This window comes from Berghia stephanieae, chromosome 1 (genome assembly GCF_034508935.2).
Source record: "Berghia stephanieae isolate SIO BIC M18660-M18661 chromosome 1, UCSD_Bste_1.3, whole genome shotgun sequence".
Taxonomy (NCBI): Eukaryota; Metazoa; Mollusca; class Gastropoda; order Nudibranchia; family Aeolidiidae; genus Berghia; species Berghia stephanieae.
The window spans coordinates 144,490,936-144,498,873 of record NC_088360.1 but is presented as its reverse complement, the minus strand read 5'-3'; positions in this window follow the sequence as shown (position 1 = coordinate 144,498,873).

Sequence of the window (7,938 nt, the reverse complement as noted above, 5' to 3'; positions counted from 1 at the left end):
TGGCCAAGAACGTGTGGCTTTGTGGCTTTGTTGTTGTCTTCAACAAAACAGTATGACGCCTTTTCAATGATAGTAACAGTGTGGTCAGTGAGTGACGGGTTATAATGCACACATTGGGGCCTAAATCCCTTTTTTAACTTGGATGAATGGATTGCCTTTTGAATAATTCTGTTAACGAACAGCAAACCCTAACTTTGAGTTTGAGTATCTTAGCGCTTTAATTTGGCTACTTGAAGGCGCCTCACCTGTTCCAGAATTGATGTTGTGCGCTAAGCCAAAAAGCTCACAACATTCGCGAGCCAACACACAAAACTATGTGTAACCGTGAACCTTTTTAGTCTGATTGATACTATTTAGTGAGATCTACGTACTCATAAATATACATGGCTGGCTAAAACTAAAAACAACAATGGGCTGAGTGACGTCAATTTTGGTTGACTCTTCTCCGCAACGGACGTTCAAGGCCACAGATCAATCCTGATTCTGTGTTCAAAGCTGACTCATCACCACAAGGACACTCCTTGTTGACTGAAATTGGAAAAGTGCCAGACAAATCATAGAGAACAGAAAATTGGGAGCTCAATATAAAATTTGATAAATGGCTCAGCCATTTCTCTATGTTTTGCACCATTCTGGGATGTAAAATGGGGGTACATACCTTGTCAAAATAGCTCTTTGTTTTGTGTCAGAACAAACAGGGGGAGAAAACCCAACAAAAAAGCGCGTTTCAGACGTTGTTTCGTCCTACATACATATCACTATCACTCATTGACTCATTGTCACTGTCGGCTCTTTTCATTTCTCGGTGCCTGCTTCACTCGATTTTCTGTTGTTGACTTGGGGCCCCTTGTAAAAAATGCTTTGAGTACATTTATTTCATGACGTGTTTTGCACTATATCACGGCTCTTGCTTTTGTCAAGAGTCAGGCAGAGCGATCCGATAAGTTGTTTGTTTCCCAATCAAGACGGTGACTAACCGAAGAGGTATGAACAGTCAGAAAGTATGAAAACAGGATGCACTCGATACACGCGGCTTATCAGCCAAATTGCGAGAGGCTAGCTTGTCAGTTCGAACTCGACCGTGGCCACGAGGAGGGCAGTACCTTAGAAATGAATACAGTAGTAGTCAAGTTATGGTACTGCTTTGTTAGTTTGACAAGATTGAACTGAGCTCTTTGTCTTGTTGACAGAACAGTTGGTCCTTGGCATTCAGTAGTAAAGTCATATCTGCCTATTTTGAAAAAAAAAAAAAAAAAAAAAAAGAAAAGAAAAATTTAAAAAACAGCAACCCCAAAACAAACACCTTTTTTTACATTTTAGGCCAGAAAACTCGTCCTTCAAATATCGGTCGGTTACAATGACCATCTTGTCAATAGCTCTCAAACCTGGGACTTTCTTAACCTCACCCTTTGATGTATCAGGATTGAGAGTCTTTGACAAGATTGGCTCATTTAATCGATGGATAATTATTTGAAGAACGAGTTTTCTGGCCAAACTTTTTTTTTTTAAGTTTTTTTTTTTTCATCCCCCCCCCCCCCCCCCCCCAGAGTACTGCAGATATCTGTTCAGTTGGGTTCTGAAAAGTAATTTCACTTTTTCATCTTGGCCAGAAAACTTATTTTCAAAAAATTGTTTTACTACAATAACCTTCAATTTGTCAAAAGGCCTTAAATCTTAGACTTATGGAACGTGTCAGCTCTGAGACTTTTGTCTGTGTGTGTATCTGACAAGGGGCCAATTTAATCGATCAATTTGAAGAAAAGATTTTTGGCAATTAAAAAAAAAAATGTTAAAATATATTTTGTTAGAAAATGGCAAGATACTGGATGTTGTCATAAATATTAATAATAATTTCATGGTTTAGACCTTGGATACGCAGAGATAAGAACAAGACCTCGGTGATATGTGTTGTATTGTGTGTGGTGTTACGTGTGTTAAGATTAAAGCTGTGTTCCAACTGTGACAAGACATTCAATTACGTAAAATTACCTTTAATCGTTCAGAGTCAGAGCTCGGACCCATGGAGCTGGAGTTTATCCTTGTTTTTCCTGTGTAAAGTTGAAAGTAGCAAATTATTGCTTACAACTCTTTGGAAAGGACGCTGGATTTAACAGACCCAGCTACTCAATCACTGTTGGGAGGAAAAAGTAAAACAATAAACCAAATAAAACAAATCAAAAAAAAAAAAAAAACAAAAGAAGAAGAAAAAACTAACAAAAAACAAACAAAAAACAACATAACAAAAAAAAAAAAAAAAAAAAAAAAAAAAAAAAAAAAAACAACCCGAAAGAAACGAACAAATAATAGGCTGCATCTTTGAAGTCTCAGATATTGACTTAAGGTTTCGCAAACCCAAGCTTCATAAAACTTTGAATTTAAGATTTAAAAACATTAGAATCAGGGACAGAATATGAGAGTTGAGCTTCAAAATCGATTCCAGCGAATCCATCAAGTTACTTCGGACAGTCTTTTTGTATCTAATCCTTTACTGAACCAATTAAGACATTAACCTATAAAAGGCAGTGTTCGATCTTACTCTTGTGGCTTGTAATATCCTACCATTTTCAGTATGAAAAGAGAAGAAAGCAGTAAATAGAGACGATACTCCAGATTTCATTTGAAATCCAGTCGCACACTTGCTTTGGAAATGGTTATGTTTATACATTTCTAGATAACAGTTTAAAGTCTGATGAGCAAATTGCCTAAATACTAAATGATGAGAGAAGTTTGATATTTTTATTTATTTATTTTTGCATAGTCTCGAAATGATAGGGTTACCGTAACTAACTTGCTTGCGCTTGCGCAATATGCGACTGTCCAAATAGATGGATAGGTAGCTTTAAGACTCCTTCCGCACTAGGACAAAACTGTCCCGGGACAAATTTGTCCTGTCCCAATGGAGAAAACTTCTATTCAAAAGGGGTTCCGCACTAGGACAGGACTGTCCCAGGACACACCTGCGCGAATGCATTTTTTTTTTTTTTACAAGACTCAAAACTATTTTTGTAGGCAATTGCAACTGTAATAATTCACATTTTATGAATCAACATAAGATACGACATGACGACAATGATTTTTTACACTGTACAATGGGATTTGTTTACATAAGATTTATATAATCATGAAATATTCTTATAGCAAAAGTAATATTATTGCTACTGCTACTACTACCACTACCAATACCACGACTACGACTACTACTACTACTACTACTACTACTACTACTACTACTACTACTACTACTACTACTACTACTACCACTACCACTACCACGACTACGACTACTACTACTACTACTACTACTACTACTACTACTACTACTACTACTACTACTACTACTACTACTACTACCACTACCACGACTACGACTACTACTACTACTACTACTACTACTACTACTACTACTACTACTACTACTACTACTACTACTACTACTACTACGACTACCACTACTACTACTACTACTACTACTACTACTACTACTACTACTACTACTACTACTACTACTACTACTAGTAATGGATGAAATAGAGGTTGCATATTTCTGTGCTTTACCACGTGGAAAAAAAAAAGACAAGTTGAAAGAGAAAACAATATTGGGTGCATCCTTTGATGACCCAAAGATTGCTCAAGGGTCAATTCCGTAGACTCTATGGTGATCTTATCTTAATATGACTTTCTTGGAATCACCTCATTTTACCCAGGTGCAAATGAGTACCAGTTCGCTGATGAAAGTAATCTTTGACGGACTAGCATCATTCAAGAGGATAATAGAAAGTCAGCATGCTTCGTACCCGAAAGGCATCAGTTGATTAAGTCACCTCGCCTAGCTGACGCCTGGTTATACCTTGTCCTAGCTAAATTTGCGGCGCTGCATTGCGGCTGACGCCCGGGTTATTCTAGTCTTACCTTGGAATAGACCCTCGAGAAAAATTTCCCCTATGGGATGAAAAAATGAATTTTATTATGTTAAATTTTAAACTGTTATCTGTCTGCTCAACGCCACAGAAACATGGATAAGTTCCGGATTTATAAGCTTAGGAGGCAAGATGGCCTATGGTTAGCGCGTTGTACTCTGGACTCAGAGGTTCTGTGTTCGATTCCGACCGAAGCCAACTTGTACTATCTAGAGCAAGAAAATTTACTCCAATCACTCACTCCATTCAGGTGTAAAAGGGTACCTGTCAAGCTGGGATAGTAATCTGCGATAGACTACAGACTAGCGTCCCGTTCAAAGGTTTTCAAACAAATACGTTAATTGTCCGCTTCACGCTATTGAAACCGGAATAACTCCTGCACCATTGGCTACAAGGCTCTAAAGGACTTAATTTGTTTTACAATGAGTCCAAGTGGCTCAGAAGGACTAACTTATAAATATTTTCATTGAGAATTCCCGAAATAAATAACGATAAAGATAATTGATCCCACAAGTTACCGAATAGATGTGCGACCAGTTTTAGACACGTTACTGCTGTGTCACAAAGTGTGACACTTCTTAAATTATATTTATAAACATGCGTTTTTAAATTGCCGAAAATATTTATGTTGCTATGCCTTCTTTACGTGGTTTCATCACATAGAATTATTTTTTGAATTGTTCTTGCTTTTTTATATTCAGAATTGAAATAAATAAATAAATTAAAACTGTGAAATTGAATGTAAGCTTCAGTTTAATATACGAAAACAGATAAAATGGACGTTTCGGGTTTCCCCTTCATCAACAACACATGATGAATTAAAAACTACAGACGAATGAGATAATGTGGTAGTGGCGTTGTTAAGATGCATAAACAAAAACATTGATGGCAGGAAATTGTATGCTACTTTGTGAGGAAGCGCGAATTAAAACAGAGCAATAGAAATTTATAAAAGGTGCGTACTTAATTATGTCAAAAGAGGGGAGGCGGGGAGGAACTGTGTAATGCAGTATAGAAAGTGAACCAAAATAAATACAATGGAATTGGGAATAAATACAAAATATAAGGGATGTAGGTATTAATATATTAGTGGCATTAGCCACAGCAGAAGCAACAATAGAAATAGTAGTAGTAGTAGTAGTAGTAGTAGTAGTAGTAGTAGTAGTAGTATAGTAGTAGCAGCAGTAGAGTAGTAGTAGTAGTAGTAGTATAGTAGTAGTAGTAGTAGTAGTAGTAGGGATGCAGAAAATAAAGACAGGCATTTCAATTTTGACACGGCGCCGCCAAGTCTGGGACTTTTTTGTCCTAGTGCGGAAGTCTGCTATATTTTTCTACTATCACAAACGATATGAACACGGGACTGGGACAGTCCTGTCCCGTTGATTTTGTAGCATTTCACAACGGCTTGGGACACAACGGGACTGTTTTGTCCCGTCCCAATAGGTGCGGAAGATCTCTCTAAATTCTATATGTTACAGATTTGGGACAGGACTGTCCCGGGACAGTCCTGTCCTAGTGCGGTCCGCAGTGAGTGATTGGAGTAAATTTTCTTGCTCTAGAAAGTACAAGTTGGCTTCGGTCGGAATCGAACACAGAACCTCTGAGTCCAGAGTACAACGCGCTAACCATAGGCCATCTTGCCTCCTAAGCTTATAAATCCGGAACTTATCCATGTTTCTGTGGCGTTGGGCAGACAGATAACAGTTTAAAATTTAAAATAATAAAATAAAAATAAAATTCATTTTTTCATCCCATAGGGGAAATTTTTCTCGAGGGTCTATTCCAAGGTAAGACTGGAATAACCCGGGCGTTTGCAACGCCGCAAATTTAGCTAGAACAAGGTATAACCAGGCGTCAGCCGCAGTGCAGCGCCGCAAATTGAGCTAGGCGAGGTGACTTAATCAACTGATGTCTTTCGGGTACGAAGCATGCTGACTTTCTATTATCCTCTTGAATGATGCTAGTCCGCCAAAGATTACTTTCATCAGCGAACTGGTACTCATTTGCACCTGGGTAAAATGAGGTGATTCCAAGAAAGTCATTTTAAGATAAGATCGGAGATCACCATAGAGTCTACGGAATTGACCCTTGAGCAATCTTTGGGTCATTAAAGGATGCACCCAATATTGTTTTCTCTTTCAATTTGTCTTTTTTTTTCCACGTGGTAAAGCACAGAAATATGCAACCTCTATTTCATCCATTACTAGTAGTAGTAGTAGTAGTAGTAGTAGTAGTAGTAGTAGTAGTAGTAGTAGTAGTAGTAGTCGTGGTAGTGGTAGTGGTAGTGGTAGTAGTAGTAGTAGTAGCAGTAGTAGTAGTAGTAGTAGTAGTAGTAGTAGTAGTAGTAGTAGTAGTAGTAGTCGTCGTAGTCGTGGTAGTGGTAGTGGTAGTGGTAGTAGTAGTAGTAGTAGTAGTAGTAGTAGTAGTAGTAGTAGTAGTAGTAGTAGTAGTAGTAGTAGTCGTAGTCGTAGTCGTGGTATTGGTAGTGGTAGTAGTAGCAGTAGCAATAATATTACTTTTGCTATAAGAATTTCATGATTATATAAATCTTATGGAAACAAATCCCATTGTACAGTGTAAAAAATCATTGTCGTCATGTCGTATCTTATGTTGATTCATAAAATGTGAATTATTACAGTTGCAATTGCCTACAAAAAAACTTTTGAGTCTTGTAAAAAAAAAAAAATAATGCATTCGCGCAGGTGTGTCCTGGGACAGTCCTGTCCTAGTGCGGAACCCCTTTTGAATAGAAGTTTTCTCCATTGGGACAGGACAAATTTGTCCCGGGACTTTTTGTCCTAGTGCGGAAGGAGGGTTAGACTTGATTGTCCTGTGTTGTGAGATGTGTCGTATACCTACTTGACAAAACACTTTAAAAAATATTGGCCAAAACAAAAACAAGAAAAAAAAAAAAACAACAAAAAAACCCTACGTTTTCCTCATATATTATTATATTGATCGATTAAGCCTACCCCCAACCTGTAAAAATATCTCATGCCTGACTTAGACCTCTAAAGAATTCAATCCTGGAAACCTATTGACAAGTTGACGAAATTTGATGTAACACTTTTCTGGCCAAAATGAAAATAATAGTGTTTTGTAAAAACACCGCAGAGGTGTGTGTGTCACGTTCTGACGTGATGACGACAAACAATGGTTTCTTTTATTATTTCAATGAAGATTGTTGCAACACATCGCGTTGTGCCGTTCGTTGTCTGACAGAAAATTTTCTTTTTTTTTTTCATTCTGTTTTTGATTTTTAAAAAATAAATCCATTTTGGCCTGAAAACTTTTGCAGTAGTACTTCAAAAAATTGGCAGATTTTGATGACTCAAAACGTGTCCAAAAATTGAGTAGACAGTATTTGGTTTCTTTGAATTCTCGGGTTTGATATACTCTTTGAATGTATGGAACAATCTCACTAAATCGTTACACATTTGAAGTGCGTGTAAGTTTTATAAAATATAAAATGTGCTTTGTCAGAGAAGGCAAGAAAGTAGCAGTAAGCACATCTATCAAACAATTTACGTGTACTGCTAGTAAATACTGTAAACTACATCTACATCTACAATCTACATCTACAACACACACACACACACACACACACACACACACACACAGAGGCCGAGAACCAACATCCATCACGGTTATCAAGCCTAATCTACAGACTACAGGCACACCTGTGTAGCCCTGTCAGTCGGCAAAGTTGCTCCGCATTTCTTGATGACGACTGTTTTCTATTTCCACCTCGGGAGAAATGATAAAAGAGACAAGCATGACGTCACGGCTTTGAAGGACAAATATTTCAGTAAGGGAAAATAGATGATTATACAATGGATAGTATTTTCTCTCAGTGACCGCTGCCGCTATGGCACAATACTGTCTACACCGTGCACGAAAAAGCACGGCCACTAGCTATAAGTAATGAAAGGAAAGATGCAATTACTTTGACTATAACAATCTTGACTTACCCACTTCTTTATCTAGACGTCTAGACCGTCTATTATGCACGAAAAAAAAA